This window comes from Anolis carolinensis, chromosome 1, assembly GCF_035594765.1.
Source record: "Anolis carolinensis isolate JA03-04 chromosome 1, rAnoCar3.1.pri, whole genome shotgun sequence".
NCBI lineage: Eukaryota > Metazoa > Chordata > Lepidosauria > Squamata > Dactyloidae > Anolis > Anolis carolinensis.
In genome coordinates this window covers 362,149,661-362,171,008 of record NC_085841.1, presented here as the reverse complement: position 1 = coordinate 362,171,008, position 21,348 = coordinate 362,149,661, and the positions used below count along the sequence as shown (strand labels likewise).

Sequence of the window (21,348 nt, the reverse complement as noted above, 5' to 3'; positions counted from 1 at the left end):
ATCTATGGTAGGCATCCTCAGAGGTTGTGAGGTCTGTTGGAAACCAGGCAAGTGGGGTTTATATATCTGTGGATTGAGCTGGTCATTGACCATAATAAAAGTTTACTTACTTACTTACTTAGAGTCTCACTTATCCAACATAAACGGGCCGGCAGAATGTTGGATAAGCGAATATGTTGGATAATAAGGAGGCATTAAGGAAAAGCCTATTAAACATCAAATTAGGTTATGATTTTACAAATGAAGAACCAAAACATCATGTTATACAACAAATTTGGCAGAAAAAAGTAGTTCAATATGCAGTAATGCTATGTATTAATTACTGTATTTATGAATTTAGCACCAAAATATCACGATATATTGAAAACATTGACTACAAAAATGTGTTGGATAATCCAGAACGTTGGATAAGCGAGTGTTGGATAAGTGAGACTCTACTGTACTTACTTATATCTGTGGAATGATGTCCAGGGTGGGAGAAAGAACTCTTGTCTCCCACTTTCAATTGACCATCTTGATTAGCATTGAATAGCCTTGCAGCTTCAAAGCCTGGCTGCTTCCTGCCTGGGGGAATCCTTTGTTTGGAGGTGTTAGCTGGCCCTGATCGTTTCTTGTACAGACTTCCCCTCTTTTCTGTTTGTTGTTCTTTATTTACTGTCCTGTTATTAGAGGTTTTTTTTTAAAATACTGGTAGCCAGATTTTTCACGGTTTTCTCGCTTCTGTTGAAATTGTCCACCTGCTTGTGGATTTCAGTGGCTTCTCTGTGTCGTCTGGCATGGTGGTTGTCAGAGTGGTCCAGCATATCTGTGTTCTCCAATCATATGCTGTGTCCAGGTTGGTTCATCAAGTGCTCTGCTATGGCTGATTTCTCTGGTTGAGTGAGTATGCAGTGCCTTTCCTGTGCCTTGATTTGTGTCTGGGCATTGCTGTTGCGTGTGGTGGTCCCTCTGTAGACTTGTCCACAGCTTCATGGTATATACAGTAGACTCCTGCAGAGATGAGAGGATCTCTTTTATCCTTCGCTAAACGTAGCATTTGTTTCATTTCCTTAGTGTGTCCTGTAGTTAGTTTGTAGGTTGTGTTTCTTCATCAGCTTCCCTATGCGGTCTTTTTACAACCATTTTTAAATTTTGGAACAATAATAAAGTGCTCATCTTCTCGTGCGAGTGATTTGGAAGGAAAGAAGAAGAGAAGCAGGGCCGGGCTGTGGCGCAGCTGGCTAGTAACCAGCTGCTATAAATCACTACTGACCGAGAGGTCATGAGTTCGAAGCCCGGGTCGGGTTAAGCCTCTGACCATAAAAAAAAAAAAAAAAGCCCCGGCTTGCTGTTGACCTAGCAGCCCCGAAAGACAGTTGCATCTGTCAAGTAGGGAAAATTTAGGGACGCTTTATGCGGGAGGCTAATTTAACTAATCTACAACACCATAAAACTGCTCACGAGGAAAAGAATGAGGAAGAACAGCCATCAATGGACGGTGAAGCAACAGCTCCCCCTGTGGCCGGAAATCGTGAAGCTGGAAAGATGTTAAAAAATGCCTCTGTGTCTGTCTAAAACTGAATGTTGTTTGTCTATTGGCATTGAATGTTTGCCATATATGTATTCATTGTAATCCGCCCTGAGTCCCCTTCGGGGTGAGAAGGGCGGAATATAAATACTGTAAATAAATAAATAAGAAGCTCAGTGTAGCATCCTCTTATGATACAGACTTCCATCTGCCCACCTTCATAGAACTGGAGAATTGGAAGAGAACCCCAAGGGCCATCCAGTCCAACCTCTTTCTGCCTTGCAGGAAGACATAATCAAAGCCGTCCTAATTGATGGCCATCTAGTTCTGTTGAAAAGTTGCTAGGTTGAATCTTTATTCCTCCAGTTAAATTCTGGCATTTTCTTACCTGTCCTGGATTCTCCAGTCTTGCCAGCAGAGCTATTTGTGTGCAGTATCCAATTTGCAATGCAAAGGCAACCATTTGCATTCCTTTTGACATTACAACCCACTCAGGGAAAGGCATGGATTGGGTTCTAATGTATTACAACTGAACTCAACATTCAGATATTATAGAATCATAGAGCATAGAGTTGGAAGAGACCTCATGGACTATCTAGTCCAATCCCATTCTGCCTAGAAGCATGAAAACCATATTCAAAGCACCCCCGACAAATGGCCATCCAGCCTCTACTTAAAACCTCCAAAGAAGGAGCCTCAACACACTCTGAGGCAGAGAGTTCCACTGCTGAACAGGTCTCACAATGAGTAAGTTCTTCCTAATGTTCAGACGGAATCTCCTTTCTTGTAGTGTGAAGCCATTGTTCCTCATCCTCGTCTCCAAGGCAGCAGAAAACAAGCTTGCTCCCTCCTCCCTATGACTTCTCCTCACATATTTACTCACGGCCTTTATGTCTCCTCTCAGCCTTCTCTTCTGCAGGCCAAACATGCCCAGCTCAACTAGATAGTTTTTGAGAGGCTAGAAATATTTCCTGAATCAAAGCATCACTGGCTGAGTCCCTACATTGAGGACTCCTGTGCCATTGTCACAGTTTGGTAGGGACAATCCCTACTAATCCTCAGTCTTCCCACTTTTTCAACTACTCATCACAGTGAGAGGGGAAAGCATGGGTGAGTAGTGACCATCCCTTTAAGGAAGAGAATCATTTGGAGTTCTGCCTTCCCATCAGACTCACTCTGGAAACTTAAGGGCAGTCAATACATTCATCTTTTACATTCATCACAGTTTTACTCTTTTATCAGGAGAAACAACAATATCTGAAAAGCAAGAGACCCCTTGCCCTGCCCAAAGCCCCTTACATTAAATGAGACTAGCACCACTTTAAAACTGTTTCTTTCCATGGAATCCTATGTTTCTGTCCCAAACCCCATAGGATACAAGAGACAGTGCTCTAGGTTATAATAGGGTCCTATTGATCTGCATGTCTCCCCAGAGGATACAAGAGACAATGATCCAAGTTAAAACTATTGCTTTCCATGGAATCCTATTGTTCTGCATCAAACCCCAGAGGATACAAGGGGCTGTTTAGGCTGGGCAATGAAACAGGATGGGAAATTTTTGATGGTTTCCATCCCACCTGTTGTAATGATAGGAGTAAAGTGCAGTAAAAGACAAGACCTCTGAGCAGGATTGCTGACCCATGTTCAGAGTTCCCTCCTTTCTTTTCAACCCTGGAACATGTGATGAGCTCTGTGCCTCTCCATGCTCGAAAAGAGGCCGAAGTGTCCTACCAGGGGGAAATTTCCCAATGTGAGGACGTCGATTGCCAGAGTTCCCTCCTTTCAGGACACTTTTGCCTCTTTTCAGCCATGGAGGGCTATGCATGACAGCCAAAAGTAGTATAATTCATGTGATGATCTCTGTACCGCTCCATGCTTGAAAAGAGGCTGAAGTGTCCTACAACTGGGAAATTGCATTGCTGTGAGTTTTCCAGGCTGTCTGGCCATGTTCCAAAAGCATTCTCTACTGACGTTTCACCCACATCTATGGCAGGCATCCTCAGAGGTTGTGAAGATTAGGAAATTTCTCCATGTGATAAGATGGCTAGTCTCAGTTTTTCTAACCTCCCACCTACTTTGGCCGTGACGGCACGAGTGGCGCCATCTATATGTCAAACTGTAAGTTGCAAGATTTGAATTGTTGTATCATGCCTGATTTTGCTTTTACCCTGTTGGACTGATTGGTTATTTATAGCTGTCAATCAATGTTGTTTGCACCAGTTATATTGCTCCCTCAGCTCAATTGTTTGACTCCACCCTTTCCTGGAGTGGGTCAGTGTTTCCTTTTTCATTCCACCATCAAGCTTTCTATCAGATGGACGTGAGAGAGAGACTTGGCTCTAAAAGCCCTTGATTAAGTTACCTCTCAGCACCAATTCTGAGGTTCCTACCCTTGAGACTTATGCTTCATGTTCAAGGCCAACCTGGACGACGCTGAGGAGTCTCAAGCGCCTTCAAATCAGTTCTTTGGCATCAGAGGAAGACTCTGTGTCGTCAAACATAGGCCATTTGGACTGAGGCTGAGGATTGCTCCGGCATTCACAGCCATTGAGAAAGAGGGACCTGGAAAAGCTTCTCAGCTGCAGAGCTCCTTGGACTTAAGACAACCAAAGACTGTAATGGATATTTTCCTTTACCCCTTTGAAACCTCCAGCTTATTGGGATAACCTTTTGTGAACAATAAAACAGTTTTGAGTTATCTACAGTGTTTTGGTCCTTGGGAGTTCCAGTTTCCCTAAAGGAGGGCAAGAAGCAGTCCCCTGGGGAAAGATGTCACGTCCATGCCTCTTTCGCTAAGAGTTATAGCCCCAGGCGTGACGGCACATTGGCCTTTTGTTCAGTTCCTGCAAGATGAGTTCCAGTTGCAAATGTAGTTTTCCCCCATTATTTCTGCAAGGGATAGAAGAGAGAGGAAGAATCTGGCCCCTTGCGTACACTTTGACAAAAGCTAACTATTGCAAGTTCTCCTACCTTATATCTTCCTCCTCATTAAACATTGTTGGCATCGTGACCACACTCTGGTGTTGTTTGGCCACAGACATTCCAGTTTTCATCTGTGAAATGCTGGAGTGTATTTCGGGATGGTGTCTATCTCCCTGTGGGAGTGCTGCAAGTGTTCGCCCTCGGGTTGGATGACAGAAGGAAGAACAAAATGCCAAAATTGGTTTAGAAGCCAAGTCCTGTCAGGAGCAGCCTGGAGAAGAGAAAGCTGAGAGAAGACATGAGAACCAGGTTTACATATTTGAAAGGATGTCTCATTATTGAAGATGAAGCAAGCTTGCTTTTTGTTGATCTAGGACACAATGGAGCCATGGAATCAAACAGCAGGAAAAGAGAATCCAGTTAAATATCAGAATGAAGATCCTGATGGCAAGATCTATTTGATAGAGGAATTTGCTGCTTCCTGGGAATCCAGTAGAGTTGCCTTACCTGGATAATTTTTTAGCAGAGGCTGGATGGCCATCTGCTAGGAGGGCTTTGATGGTGTATTCCTGCATGGTAGAATGGGGTTGGACTGGATGGTCCTTAAGATTTCTTCCAAGTCTAGGATTCAATTATTCTGTCCTATGAATCCATGAAAAGAGATTAAACATTTAGGAAGAACTTCCCAATGGTGAGAACTGTTTAATTGTTCAGGGGCCAGGCTGTGGTGCAGGCTGTTGAGCAACCAGCTGCAGCCAGCTGCAATGAATCACTCTGAGTTCGAGGCCAGCTCGGAGCCCCGTGTTTGTCTTGTTTTTGTTCTTGTCTTTGTCTTGTCATCTGCTAGGAGGGCTTTGATTGTGTCTTCCTGCCTGGCAGAAGGGGGTTGGACAGGGTGACCCTCGAGGTCCCTTCCAACTCTATGATTCCACGATTCTTGCAAATCCCAATTATGAATTTTGAGGCACACATTTAAACCCACCGGATTCTCCCCATGCGGCTCAAGTTAAGCACATTACATTCCCACTGATATCAAAGGGAGAGTGTTAAGTATGTGCTTATGTCTATCCCAGGGGCATCGGGGGAATTTGGGTCAACAATGGGAAGTATGCTACATTAAATACTTTGCTCCCTCCTTAAAACCCATAAATCCACATTAGCTCCCATGGGGGGAAAAAGAAGGGCAGAAACGGTGCATTTTTTTCCAAAGGGATTCAAGATTGTTCATTCAGGGGCTATTTGGAGAACGGGCTTCATGCAGGTGGCACGCTTGGAAGAATGCGAGACTCAAGAATGCTTGAAATACTTTCTCCCTAACAGGCCGATTAAGACGTCTTTGCATGGTCAAGTCTAAATGTTCTTGGAGCAGAGCCACGGTGCAGCCCTTGGCAGAAAGGAAGACTTGCCACCAAGAGGAAGGGAAGGACCACGGCTTGTTCCTTGTGCTCTGGTGTAATAAAGGCCTCCTTCCTATCCGTGCATCAGCAGACTTTTTGCACATGGTCTGTTGAATGAGTGAGGCTGAATAATAATAATAATCACCATCATCATCATCATCATTATTTAATGTTTTAACCTACAGGGTTTTATCTCTTCTGTTGTACTGCATCTCGAGCCTTTGCCCTCTCCTCCTTCTCATTATTCTTTTTCTTCTTCTGTTTCTCTTTGCTCTTTGCTTTCTTCTCTTTTGTCTCCTTCTCCTCCTACTTCTTCTTCTTCTTCGCCTTCTTCTCCTTCTGTTGTGGGTGCTTTGAATGTGATTCTATGATTCTATGATTCTACTTCTCCGCCTTCTTCTCCTTTGTCTCTTTCTTTGCTTTTTCCGCCTTCTCCTTCTCCTTCCTCACCTTTGTCTTCTCCTTCTCCTTCTTCTCCTTCTCCTCCTCCTCCTCTTTTTTCTCTTTATTTTCCTCCTCCCGCTCCTCGTTCTTTGCCTTCTCCTTCAACTCCTTCTTCTCCTCCTTCAACTCCTTCTTCCCCTCCTTTTTCAACTTCTTCTCCTTTGTCTCTTTCTTCTCCTTCTTCTCCTTTGTCTCTTTCTTTGCTTTCTCTGCCTTCTCCTTCTCCTTCCTCACCTTCTCCTTCTCTTCCTCCTCTTTTTTCTCCTTATTCTCCCCCTCCTGCTCCTCCTTCTTCCCCTTCTCCTTCAACTCCTTCTCCTCCTCCTTCAACTCCTTCTTCTCCTCCTTTTCAACTTCTTCTCCTTTGTCTCCTTCTTCTTCTCCTTTGTCTCTTTCTTTGCTTTCTCCTCCTTCTCCTTCTCCTTCCTCACCTTCTTCTTCTCCTTCTCCTTCTTCTCCTTTGTCTCTTCCTTCACTTTCCTTTCCCTCATCTCTTTCTTTGCCTCCTCCTCCACCACCTTCTTCTCCTTCATCTTTCCTCCTTCTTCACCTCCTCCTCCTCCCTTCTTTGCCTTCTCCTTCAACTCCTTCTTCTCCTCCTTCAACTCCTTCTCCTTCTCCTTTTTCAACTTCTTCTCCTTTGTCTCTTTCTTCTCCTTCCTCTCCATCTTTTTCTTTGCCTTCTTCTCTTCTCCTTCTCCTCCTTATTCTCCTTTGCCTTCTCTTTTTTCTTCACCTTCTTCTCCTTTGTCTCTTCCTTCACTTTCTTTTCCCTCATCTCTTTCTTTGCCTTCTCCTCCTCCGCCTTCTTCTCCTTCATCTCTTTCCTCCTTCTTCACCTCCTCCTCCTCCCTCTCCTTCTTGTTTTTCATCTCCTTCTCCATCATCTCCTTCTTTGTCTTCTTCGTCTTTTCCTTCTCTTCCTCTCCTCCTCGTCCTCATCGTCCTCCTCCTCCTATTCCTATTTAACTATCCCCAAGCCTTGAAGCAGGGTACAACATTATTATTGATAATAATAATAATAATAATAATAATAATAATAATAATAATAATGCAGACTGTGCAAGGAAACCAACGAAACCATTGATCATCTCCTCAGCTGCTGTAAGAAAATTGCACAGACAGACTACAAACAGAGGCACAACTATGTGGCCCAAATGATTCATTGGAACTTATGCCTCAAGTACCACCTTCCAGCAGCAAAGAACTGGTGGGATCACAAACCTGCAAAAGTATTGGAAAATGAGCACACAAAGATACTGTGGGACTTCCGAATCCAAACTGACAAAGTTCTAGAACACAACACACCAGACATCACAGTTGTGGAAAAGAAAAAGGTTTGGATCATTGATGTCGCCTACCCAGGTGACAGTCGCATTGACGAAAAACCACAGGAAAAACTCAGCCGCTATCAGGACCTCAAGACTGAACTTCAAAGACTCTGGCAGAAACCAGTGCAGGTGGTCCCGGTGGTGATTGACACATTGGGTGCCGTTCCAAAAGATCTCAGCCGGCATTTGGAAACAATAGACATTGACAAAATCACGATCAGCCAACTGCAAAAGGCCACCCTACTGGGATCTGCACGCATCATCTGAAAATACATCACACAGTCCTAGACACTTGGGAAGTGTTCGACTTGTGGTTTTGTGAAACGAAATCCAGCATGTCTATCTTGTTTGCTGTGTCATAAAATAATAATAATAATAATAATAATAATAATAATAATAATAATAATAATTTACAAGTTTATTGTATGCCAACCTGAGATCCTCAAATATAGGGTGGGATATTCATATTTAAATGCACAAGGGTTAAGTAAATAAATTTATCCATTTTATGAAAATCTTTCCCTCCCTAGGAAAAAAGCCAAATGTGCAAAAGAGCCGTGCAAAGTGCTCTGAGCACACTTCCTTGCGCTGTTGGAAAACTACTCTGATGTCATCGCCACGAACTGAAGTCATAAGAGTCTGATGTTGAGCATTACCTTTGCCCATGTGGTTTCCTTTAACAGCCAGGAACCACACGCCTCCTTTCTATATTTATTTGGGGAGGGGGGTGTTAAAAGCCTGTTTGCCTTTGAATATTTTTTGAACCCATTGGATGTTTGTTTACTATGCGGAAATGTGACTCAAGGTGAGCGGAAACTTTGAGAAGGAAAACAGAAGGCCCTTTGAGGTCTGAGCGCATGGAAAAAATGTAGCCTCTCCTAACATGATGTCAGCAAAGGGTTTGGCGATAAACTGGGGTTATTATTATTATTAATTATAATAATAAACATGGCCTTTTTTTCTAGCCAGATGAGCATTTTGAATAGCGGATGTCCTCTATGTCGCTTTCTTGGTTTCATGCTTGGAGACCAGCTTTGATCACATCAGTAAATGACCAATGCACAGAACTGTGACTGTCATACATCAGCCACATATTGAAATGACATGGCTAACTAAAAAGTACAATAATGGAAAGGTAGAAGATAACAAGAAAAGAGGAAGACTCCCTTCCAAGTGGATGGACTTCAAGGAAACTACACTTGCCCTGACTCTGCAAGACTGGAAAATAGGATGACTTGGAGATCTCCTATTCTTGGGGTTGCCAAGTTGACTTAATGATGGTTAGCAATAATTACTAGGCTTGTGCAATTCGGCTGGAGGGTTATCCGGTTTTGGCATCTGAATTTCATTCTGTACCCAGATCCAATTTTTGGGAGCTTCACGAAAATCGGCTAATGGAAATATTTGTTTTCCATATCTGTTTCCGGGAAGATCCAGCCAACTGACAGCAATGGGGAACATACAAGGCTCCCCTCATGTGAGCAGCACGTGGCAGCTTCTTTGCGTGCCGCATGGTGCCAAATAGTAGGGGAGGAGCCGTGAAAAAACCTGACATCTGTGCCCTTACCAGATTGGCCGAAGGGAACCAACTACTCCGAATCTATGCACAAGTCTAATAACTACAGCAGAGCTACTCTGGATCCTATGTGAGGAATCAGTCAATGAACCAACCAATCAGTTGTTGCTGTTATAAATTTGTCATCATGTTAGCCAATAATCAATGAGAGACTTCCAAGGTTATCAACATCTTGCCCAGACCTTGCAGACACAGGGCCATGGTTTCCCTGATCCACCTGTAACACAGTCTTTGGGTGCATCTACTTTGTAGAATTAATGCAGCTTAACCCCTCTTTGCCCAGGCTCAATGCTACCGTGTGTCCCCGAAAATAAGGCAGTGTCTTATATTATTTTTTGCTCCCAAAGATGTGCTAGGTCTTATTTTCAGGGGATGTCTTATTTTTCCATGAAGAAGAATTCACATTTATCGTTGGACAAAAAAATGAACATTTATTATATACTGTACAGTGGTTTTCATCACAAACCAACATAACCAAACCAGACAAACTATGACTCCTGTCAAGAATTTCTTATTATAGTAGAGTCTCACTTATCCAAGCTTCGCTTATCCAAGCTTCTGGATTATCCAAGCCATTTTTGTAGTCAATGTTTTCAATATATCATGATATTTTGGTGCTAAATTCATAAATACAGTAAGTACAACATAACATTACTGCCTATTGAACTACTTTTTCTGTCAAATTTGTTGTATAACATGATGTTTTGGTGCTTAATTTGTAAAATCATAACCTAATTTGATGTTTAATAGGCTTTTCCTTAATCCCTCCCTATTATCCAACATATTCGCTTATCCAACATTCTGCCAGCCCGTTTAGCTTGGATAAGTGAGACTCTACTGTATTACCATTATTTCCATGTACAACTGGTATGTACATTTACCAATCCTGCATGCTCTGGTGTTTTGTTTGGCGGGCACTGGGCATGCTTCCAAACAAAAACTTTGCTAGGTCTTACTTTCAGGGGAGGCCTTATATTTAGCAATTCAGCAAAACCTCTGCTAGGTCTTATTTTTTGGGGGTGTCTTATTTTCGGGGAAACAGGGTAGCTTGGTGAGGTAGCAGCACTCTTTAGCAGAGAAGGCTAAAGACCTTTCAAAACTACAACTCCCATTATTCCATGTCATTGAATCCTGGATTTTAAAGTGGAGTCAAAATGCATTCATTCAACAGTGTAGACGCGCTCTTTGCCTACTTCCTGGGGTGCATATTTGTGAAACTTGGCTCATGTAACTGTAAACTAAATACAACCTTTCCTCAGAAAATCATAGACAATACCTATTCAACCCCATGTTGCTATGCAAGAATGCACAACTAAAGCACCCCTGAAAGATGTCCATCCAACCTCGGTTTCTAGACCTCCAAAGACGGAGAGTCCACCAGTTAACAAAATATCTGACCGTGCACCTCCTTTTTACAACTTTTATAACTTATATGAAAAAGAAAGACAATGTGAAGTTACTTTGTGAGTTTGAAGATTTATAACAAATGAAAGAAAACAAAAGATAGAATGAGAGAATATATGTAGTATGATAAGTGTGACAACATATAATGATTCTCCTAGCATGTCTTTGAGGGGTAAGGCAGAAACTTAGTTTTAAATGTGTTGTCGAAGGCTTTCATGGCCGGAATCTCTGGGTTACTGTGTATAGATGTGGGTGAAACATCAGGAGAGAATGCTTCTGGAACATGGCCATACAGCCTGGAAAACTCACAGCAACTCAGTTTTAAATATTCTTTTATTTATTTATTTATTTATTTATTTATTATGGGAGCATATTCTCATGAATTTATTCCAAAATATAAAGATTTCTGTAGGGTATGTAAATACATTTTTGAACTAAATATAAACATACTGTACATCATCCTTTTATGGTATGATTTCATATATATTTGTTCAGTTTTGTGTCTGAAAAAATATTTGCTATGTCAAATACTGTGCTGATTATTAAATATATATACATATGCTATTTACAAAAAATGAATTAAAATATAAAAGATCATCTAACAAGTGATGCCAGGTTAAAATCCAAATATTAATAAATACATCCAAAATTAGTGTCATATTTGTGTATTCAGAGAAAGGCATTTGTTTGGATTTTACAAGGCTTGCTGCAATCGTAAGTTTAATTTCTCAGATTCCTCTTTTTTATTTTTTTATTTTTAAGCATTAAATATATATTTTAATATTACTGTAGGTCTGGAGAAGAGGAAGGGAATTTTAGGGAATATGAACAGTGATATATACAGTATCGCAATATGTAAAATGAAATACATAATAAAATTAATTAAAACACATTTTATTGTTCTTTAAGACAGCATTCAACCTTGAGACACAATTCATTTCCTTCCTTCCTTCCTTCCCTTCCCTGTCAAGCCTCACATGAATGTGTCTGAGCCTGCTATATTTTTAGACAACCTCCCATGCAGTGCGTAAAAACCTCCGTGCCGCCCTGCATAAACACATTCAGGTGAAACATACCAATCTCTTGGTCGACACACGGAGTAACTAATTGCAGGTTTGAGAACCAAGTGGCAGCTCTCCAAATGCACTTGGGGCTTTGGAGACCAAATGGATTAGGGGTGGAAGATCCCAGGGCTGAAGGAAAACAAAACAGGGGCGTTAAATGAGAGCATTTTCAGGGCAGGAATGCTTCCACTGAAGATTTGGACCCACCTTTTTGCTTCTCCACCGCAGTGCCCATATATATATATATAGCATCCTAGAGTTGGAAGGGACCAAAAGGTCCATCCAATCCAACCCCTTTCTACCACACAGGAAGGCACCATCAAAGCACTCCTGACAGATGGCCATCCAAGCTCTGTTTAAAAACCTCCAATTAAGGTCCTGCCTCTAATTGATAGAGTGTAGAGTTGGTTGGAGGAGGCATTTGAAACTGGGGTCCTGCTTCTGTTTGGAGTACAGTTTGCTGATGGAAGAGGCAAACCTCCTTTGTTCCAGGTTGCTGCAGGGTCTAAAGGTTTTGCCATCATGGTGAAGGGACCATAAGCCAGAAAACAGTAAACTTTTGCCTATGTAGCTTTGCCTCTGCATATGCCCCTCCCTTCCTGTGAGCTGGTGCCTTTCTCCAGGAAGTTCCAAGGAGAGAAGAAAGCTCAGAGTAAACAAGTTAGGTCATTGGTATGACTTGTGCCAAAGTGGGTGTGGAAGGTGAGGAAGACCCTCAGCCATTGGTCAAATTTAGATAAGCCAGATATATATTCTTTGTTAACTGCGCACATTTTGCGACGGCCATTTGCATGGTACGGATCCATTAGAATGGGTGCCTACGGCTGTTTGCCTTATCATTAGCTGTGATAACAATAAAAGGCTTGTTTTATTGCTCTCTTGGAATTCTCTCCTTTACTTCCCCTCCGGGCCAGTCTCCAACAATGGCACTATTTTCTTCATTCACTCAGCCATTTCCAACTCTTTGTGACCTCATGGACCAGCCCAGGCCAGAGCTCCCAGTCGGCCGTCACCGCCCCCCAGTTCCTTCAGGTTCAAGCCAGTCTCTTCAAGGATACCATCCATCCATTTTGCCCTTGGTCGGCCCCTCTTCCTTTTTCCTTCCATTTTCCCCAGCATCATTCTCTTCTCCAAGCTTTCCTGCCTTCACATGATGTGGCCAAAATACTTCATCTTTGCCTCTAATATCCTTTCCTCCAGTGAGCAGCCATTGGGCATTATTTCTGGAGGATGGACTGGTTGGAGCTTCTTGTGGTCCAAGGCACTCTCAGGATTTTCCTCCAACACTACAATTCCAAAGCGTCTCTCTTCCTTCGCTCAGCCTTCCTTATGGTCCAGCTCTCGCATCCATAGGTTACTACGGGGAATACCATTGCTTTAACTTCGTTGCAAGTGTGATGTCTCTGCTCTTCACTATTTTATCGAGGTTGGCCATTGCTCTCTTCCCAAGAAGGAAACATCTTCTGATCTTCTGGCTGCAGTCTGCATCTGCATCTTTGTGACTAGAAATACAAAGTCTGTCGCTGCCTCCACGTTTTCTCCCTCTATTTGCCAGTTATCAATCAGTCTGGTTGCCATGATCGTGGTTTTCTTGATGTTTAACTGCAGCCCGGCTTTTGCACTTTCTTCTTCCACCTTGGTGATAAGGCTCCTCAGCTCTTCCTCACTTTCAGCCATCAACGTGGTATCATCTGCATACCTAAGGTTGTTAATGTTTCTTCCAGCAATTTTAACTCCGGCCTTGGATTCCTCAAGCCCCGCACGTCACATGATGTGTTCTGCATACAAGTTGAATAGGGAATGTGAAAGTATACAGCCCTGCCGCACTCCTTTCCTAATCTGGAACCAGTCTCCTGTTCCGTGGTCTGTTCTGACTGTGTCTACTTGGTCTTTATACAGATTTCTCAGGAGACAGACAAGGTGACTTGGTATCCCCAGGCCACCAAGAACACCAAGATCAGTTTATTATGATCCACTATTATTTTTATTATGATGGCACTATTTATAAACACGAATTCTGAGCATTTAGGCATTTGTAAATCTGACTCATACATTTGCCCCAGCAAAACCCTCTCAAATGCTCTCCTGCTAATCATCGGCACAAAAATCCATCAAACTGCAAGTTTTTCATCTTGTTGTGTTTGGGGCCTTTTCAGAACCCTTCATCTCTAAAGCTGTTGTTTCCTGTTTGAAATCTGACCAAGACGAGCAGCAGAATTCATGTATCTGATGCTGGACGAGCTGACCGTTTCCGTTTACATCTTCGCCAATATTAGAGAGCATTCCTTCCCAGATTAATAACAAAAGGGAAAACAAGGACTACATGCCACGAGATGCTTGAACTATAAGAGAAGGAATTCCAGAGAGATGAGAGAAAATGAACACCATCCTGATGACATTATGGAAACCATTTCTAAATACTCTTTTGACCGTTCTCATGAACTTTCCTCAGAAATGTTCAGGGGTGGAGGCGAAATAGGAACACATCAGATAATTCCCCCTAAATTTTTAGCAAGTAACTCATTGTTTTGGGAAGCCATGATCTAAAATGTGGTTCCTTGAGTACATTTCATAATATTATCAGATGAGTGACAAGGAGGCGAGTCTCTTTTAAGAGAGAAAAAGTGGGATATAATAACAAAAATAAATAATCTACAATGTAGAATGAATACTCAACAGACAAAGGTTCTTTCTCCCACCCTGGACATTCCACAAATATATATACACTCCACTTGCCTCATTGTCCCAAACCTCTGAGGATGCCAGAAGAAAATGCTTCTGGAACATGGCCATACAGCCCAGAAACTCACAGCAACCCAATGGATCCAGCCCTGAAAGCCTTCGACAACACATTGAACATCTCTATGATGTGACTTCCTTTTGCTGGAAGTAACAAAAATTTGAAAAATTGTATATTCCTGGTTTGAAAGTGTTATTTTCTGTTTAATTGTGTGGTCCTTAATTTGAAAGTAGTTGTTTGACTCCAGAAATTTCATTTTATGTTGAATTGATTGTGTTGTGACTCAGCCTTTGCCTTTGTGTGACTCTGATGAGGATTCTGGGATGGAAGTGCATAATGATGGGATTCAGATTCAGGATGAGTTTCAAGATGACTCTGATGGGAATTATAGGATTCAGGTGCAGAGTGTTCCTGCTGTGGGAGATGAAGAGCAGCGAGTTTTTCCCATGGGAAGAAATGAGGTTGTTTCTGATGATGGTTTTCAGGTGCAAGAGGCAGAAAGGGAGAGCAGTTCCCAGCATCAGCCTGATAACACTAAAGAGCTCAGTGGCCTTGATGATGGGCTAGTTGGTTGGAACTTCAGGGGTTGCGCAGAAGCCTCTGAATAGGAAATAAGAGGGAAGTCAAAGGGCAAAGAAATGCCTTCATGTCATGCTATTAAAATAGTCTGCTGAGAGGAAAATCTTTGTCAAAGCAATTTCCTCGCTTGAATCAAGAACCAAGTCTGCTTTCCTGTATTAACGTATAGCCTGGATGTATTTTCGTTGCTGGGACTTTGGCTTCTTTGGAAAGGACCTTGCTTCATGCCTAATGTTTCTATGAATTTGTTTCTTACAGCCTTGTTTTTGAAACTAGTTTTTGGAACTTAACTTTTACCTTTTATGAACTATCTTTTTCTCTATTCTCTAATCCAGGGGTCCCCAAACTAAGGCCCGGGGGCCGGATGCGGCCCATCGAAGCCATTTATCCGGCCCCCACAGCACAAGGGCAGAAGGGGGTTGGGCTAAATGACCCAAGGGGGTCTCTTCTTCTCTTACAACCACTATTATTATTATTATTATTATTATTATTAATTATTATGATTAACATTGAGGCTGGGTGGCCATCTGTCAGGGGTGTTTTGCTTGTGCTTTCAGTGCACAAAGGCAGAAGAGGGTTGGACTCAATGGCCCAAGGGGTCTCTTCCAACCCTATTATTATTATTATTATTATTATTATTATTATTATTATTATTATTATTATTATTATTCACATTGAGGCTGGGTGGCCATCTGTCAGGGGTGCTTTGCTTGTGCTTTCGGTGCACAAGGGCAGAAGGTGATTGGACTAAATGGCCCAAGGGGTCTCTTCCAACCCTCTTTATTATAATAATTATTATTTATTATTATTAACATTGAGGCTGGGTGGCCATCTGTCAGGGGTGCTTTGCTTGTGCTTTCGGTGCACAAAGGCAGAAGGGGGTTGGACTCAATGACCCAAAGGGTCTCTTCCAACCCTCTTTTTATTATTATTGTTGTTGTTATTATTAATACTATTATTAATTATTGCTCGGTGGCCAACTATAGTTTGGCCCTCCTACGGTCCGAAGGATCGTGAACTGGCCCCCTGTTTAAAAAGTTTGGGGACCCCTGCTCTAATCTATATCTATATCTATATATATAATAAAAGTGAATGTTTGTATGTTTGTGTCAGCGTTTTGATTGGTCGGGCGGTGTATGTGCTCGCGTTTTGATTGGCCTGGCGGAATATAGGTCAGCTTTCTGATTGGCCGGCCGGAATATGGCCCAGCTCTGATTGGCCGCCACTTTCACAGGCCACTGGGATTGCTGAGGGAAAAACTACTACCAACTGGCTTCGTTCGGCCTACTTATCTCCTCAGAACGATGCTAGCTTTGGGACAGGTAACAGCTTTCGGCCTACACTTTGGTAATCCAAAACACTACTGGGACCACCAGAAAGGCCGGACCTGGACCAAACTTGACACACATGACCCCTACGATCCATGAACCCACTGACAACAGATGGCCCCCTTTGGCCCCTCTGCTGACATGTTTAAGGCCTTCCAGGCTGGCCCCTCGCTGCTAGGCCGAAAAGGAAGGCGCCATCTTACCTCAGCTTTCAACTTCTTTGTAAGGCCCTACTTTCCTCAAAAGACAGCAGAGAACATTGTTATTATCTTTTTAACGATATGCTTATGAACACTTCTAGCCCCCAAAGCCCCAATCCAAGCCTCCTTTGATCATTTTGCTAACACGTTTCAGGCCTTGCAGCCTGGCTCCATTGTGCTAGGCCGCAAAAGAGGCGGCCATCTTCCCTGTTCCAAACAGAGCAGCTTTTGCCTGTGTCTTTTGGATACAGCACTCTCCTTCAACAAGGTCAGGCGGCAGTACGTAAATAGGTTGATCTTGGGCTGATGGAAGTAGCACCACATCAAGTAGGAAATAAGGTACCACTTATAAAGTGGGGAGGCAAATTTAACTAATTTACAACGTTGGAATGAGGAAGTGCCGTCACAGTGGATGATGAAGCAGCTGTTCTCCCCTGTGGCCAGAATCGAACATCCCCTCAGGAGAAGGTTAAATTGCCTCTGCGTCTGTGTCTATCTCGGTTCTGTGTGTATATGGGCATTGAATGTTTGCCCTATATGTATATAATGTGATCTTTTTATATATACAGTAGAATCTCACTTATCCAACACTCGCTTATCCAACGTTCTGGATTATCCAAGCCATTTTTGTAGTCAATGTTTTCAATATATCGTGATATTTTGGTGCTAAATTCATAAATACAGTAATAACTACATAGCATTACTGCGTATTGAACTACTTTTTCTGCCAAATTTGTTGTCTAACATGATGTTTTGGTGCTTCATTTGTAAAATCATAACCTAATTTGATGTTTAATAGGCTTTTCCTTAATGCCTCCTTATTATCCAACATATTTGCTTATCCAACATTCTGCCGGCCCGTTCATGTTGGATAAGTGAGACTCTACTGTATATAAATGGTTCTGTTTATATGGTTATGCATTTTCTAATAGCTTTATTCTTAAAATCCAAAATCCAAAAATGCATATTTCTAATATATATCCTTACCAAATGAACCCAGGCAACATCAGGTACTTAGGCAACATTATTTATTTATTTACAGTATTTATATTCTGCCCTTCTCACCCCGAAGAGGACTCAGGGCAGATCACATTATATACATATACACATAGAACCGAGAGATCATCCACTGTGACGGCACTTCCTCATTCCAATGTCGTAAATTAGTTAAATTTGCCTCCCCATTTTATAAGTGGTACCTTATTTCCTACTTGATAGATGCAACTATCTTTTGGGTTGCTAAGTCCTTTGGCTCTGGGAGTTGTAGTTCACCCTTATATAGACAGCACTGAACCCAGCCAACTTCGGATCTGGACCAAACTTGGCACACTGCCTCATGTCCAACTGAGCATACAGGCAGGGTTTCAGGGTGATTCTCCTTTGGCTCTGGGAGTTGTAGTTCACCCTTATATAGTTAGCACTAAACCCAGCCGACTTCGGATCTGGACCAAACTTGGCACACAGCCCTATCATGCCGAACTGTGCATACAGGCATGGTTTTGGGGTGATCGATCTTTGACTCTGGGAGTTGTAGTTCACCCTTATACAGACAGCACTGAACCCAGCTGATGACGGATCTGGACCAAACTTAAGTGATATTTCCTCACATCCCCAAACAACTCAATGCCATCTACTAATAACCCGGGCACCGCCGGGACCCCAAGCTAGTAAACTATAAAAGACTACGTTCTGTGTTCAGCCTGGTGTCTTTGCAAGGTGAAGCTAGCCTGAGGTGTGACAGGTTGAGACTCTGAGAAATTTATTTATTTATTTATTTATTTGCCACATTTGTACCCTGCCACGAGACACAAACAACTTTTTTCTATTCCATTCCATTCTGACTTACGGTGACTCTCATATTGGGTTTGTTTTTGTTTTTGTTTTTTTGGCATCCTTGGAAGAAGGCGATACATTTTTTTGCATCTAAGTCTGCAGCCTTTCCTGATAATCCAGTGCTTTTTCCTTGGCCTCAATTAGGAGCCAGAAACTCTTGTCATCTACTGGCCAGATTCACCTGGACTGATTATCCTTGCCTCGCTTCCAATTTCTTTGCCATTGTGAACAGCAGTCAGGGATATTAAAAAATCATTTGTTCTTTGTGGTTTATTTGCAGATGCCAAGAGCCAGGAGTGATATCTTCCCATTGTTGTCCCATCCATACCAAGAGCTGGCAACAATGAGCAATATCAAACGCACGAGGGGAAACAGCCATCAAATTATTCATACACAGTTTAGGAAGAAATGGACGTCTGTGAACCGTCTAAATAAACCGCCTGGCTTTGAACACCAGATTGGAAGTCATTTGCTTTGTTCTCGCCACACTCTTTCCCTCCTCCCCTGTTTTCTTTCTCCTCCTCCTTTTTTTCTCCCTTCATAGGCTTTTGTTGAGCCTGACACCATCATTTGTGTTCGGCAATAGACTGGATTAAATTAATTGAGGCTTGGAACAATATACATTTCCTTTTGCAGCTACTTTCTCTGCCAAAGTGATCCTTATCTGTCTCATTAGCCCCGACAGCTTCCACTTCCATGACAGTCTTTCCTTCTTTCTTTTTTAATGCAGATATTATAAATATATTTGGTATTTTTAAAAACAAGACCCAAACCAAACACGGACCAATCGGCAATCCATTCAAAGCTGTTTTCATGGATATTATTTCAGTGTTCAGACATTTCCCTTCTGCTCCCCTGCTCCTTTTTGACTGAAGCTGAGTTCAGAAAGGGGAGAACGGGATGACAGAATAAAAGACATGCGGATCAAATTTACAGATGGCATGGAATTGGGAGGGATAGCTAATAGGATCAGGATCCAGGATGATCTGAACAGGTTAGGGAGCTGGGCCAAAACTAAGAAAAGGAATTTCAACAGGGAGAAATGTATTGTGCTGCACTTAAGCAGGGAAATGAAATACTGAGATATCGGATGGGTGACACCAGACTTGGAAGCCATCCATATGAGAGGGATCTAGGGGTCTAAGTAGACCAGAATGTGAATCAACAGTGTGATGCAGGAGCTTAAAAATCCAATGTGATTCTAGGCTGCATCAAGAGGAGTCTAGTGTTTAGATCAGGGGTCCCCAAACTTTTTAAGCAGAGGGCCGGTCCACAATCCTTCAGACTGTTGAGGGGACGAATTATCATTTGGAAAAAAAATACAAACAAATTCCTATGCATACTGCACATGTCTTATTTGTAGTGCAACAACAAAAACAACGAAAGAACAATACAATATTTAAAAATGAAAACAATGTTAACCAACATAAACCTATTAGGATTTCAATGGAAAGTCTGGGCCTGCTACTGGCCAATGAGATAGTCAAGTTAATTAGGATTGTTGCTGTTGTTGTGTGCCTTCAAATCACGTCAGTCAAAACCTGAGATTAGATCCTGGGATAAAGGGCCTGTCTGGAAGGGTCCTAAGACATGGAGCAATAGATTCAAACTACAGGAACAGAATCCTGTATACATTGAGATGGACTTTCTCAGGGTAAGGATTGTTGGACAGTGGAATTGGCTTCTTCCTGGGAACCTGGAGGAGACTCCATATTTGGAGGTTTCTAAGTAGAGGCTAAAAGGAGCCCCAGTGGTGAAGTGTGTTAAAGCGCTGAGCTGCTGAACTTGCAGACTGAAAGGTCGCAGGTTCAAATCCCGGGAGCGGAGTGAGCACCCACTGTTAGCTCCAGCTTCTGCCAACCTAGCAGTTCGAAAACATGCCAATGTGAGTAGATCAATAGGTACCGCTCCGGCGGGAAGGTAAAAGTGCGCCATGCAGTCATGCCGGCCACATGACTTAGGAGGTGTCTACGGACAATGCCGGCTCTTCGGCTTAGACATGGAGATGAGCACCAACTCCCAGAGTCAGACACGACTGGACTTAACATCAGGGGAAAACCTTTACCTTTACCTTTAAGCAGAGGCTGGATGGCCGTCTGTCAGGAGTGCTTGGATTGTGTGTTCCCGCATAACAGAAGGGGGGTTGGAATGGATAACCCTGAGGGTCTCTTCAATCTCTATGAGTATAGATTCCTTTGGCCATTGGAGTATAATTTTTTTTGTGTGTGTCAGGAGCAACCTCAGTTGCTTCTGGAGTGAGAGAATTGGCCGTCTGCAAGGACGTTGCCCAGGGGACGCCCGGATATTTTGATGTTTTACCATCCTTGTGGGAGGCTTCTCTCATATCCCCACATGGAGCTGGAGCTGGCAGAGGGAGCTCATCCACGCTCTCCCCGGGTGGGATTCGAACCTGACAGCTTTCAGGTCAGCAACCCAACCTTCAAGTCACAAGGCTTTAATCCCCTAGGCCACCGGAGGCTCCTGGAGTATAATTGGCACTGTATCTTCACTGGGCAAGCTACTCCAGTGTAAATCTAGCTTGAATCCAGGTCTGGTGTTGGATCATGTCTTCTTGCATGGCAAAACAGAGTTGGATTCAGTTCTGTGATTCTCTGTCTCTTCTCTGTTCTCTTGTTGGCAACAGGCAAACCATTTTATTCATACAGGCCTCCAGCTATTAACTTCTTGGGGTGGTGAGCTGACGTACTGGTGGTTATTACGGCGAAAGAGATTTTGACATGTGTTTAACTGTTTTAAATTAATGTTTTTCAGTGGATTGTTTGTAATGATTTGCAAAAAAAAAAAAAATGGAGGGTCAGGGTTTTTTAGCTATGTTGTATGATGTAAGCCGCTTTGGGTCCTCTATGAGAATAAAGAAGGGTCTATCGGAACAAATAAATGCCGTCCAGCAACCTGGGTTGGGGAGTCCGTCCCCGAAAAGGGAGACAGCCCAGCAGCTGGACGTATTTAAGCCCCGAACTGCCGCATCGCCTTGATCTCCAACGCCAAGGAAGGCGACCTCA

The 21,348-nt window shown here is 42.7% G+C and overlaps 1 long non-coding RNA gene across 1 annotated transcript; it reads left to right on the top strand.

The window, feature by feature from the left end:
- The first annotated feature begins 1,992 nt into the window (after nt 1-1,992).
- On the top strand, nt 1,993-18,776 carry LOC134295616 (uncharacterized). The gene is made up of 2 exons (XR_010002247.1): nt 1,993-2,617; nt 18,606-18,776. It is a non-coding gene; the product is annotated as an uncharacterized LOC134295616 (long non-coding RNA).
- Nucleotides 18,777-21,348: the final 2,572 nt, after the last annotated feature.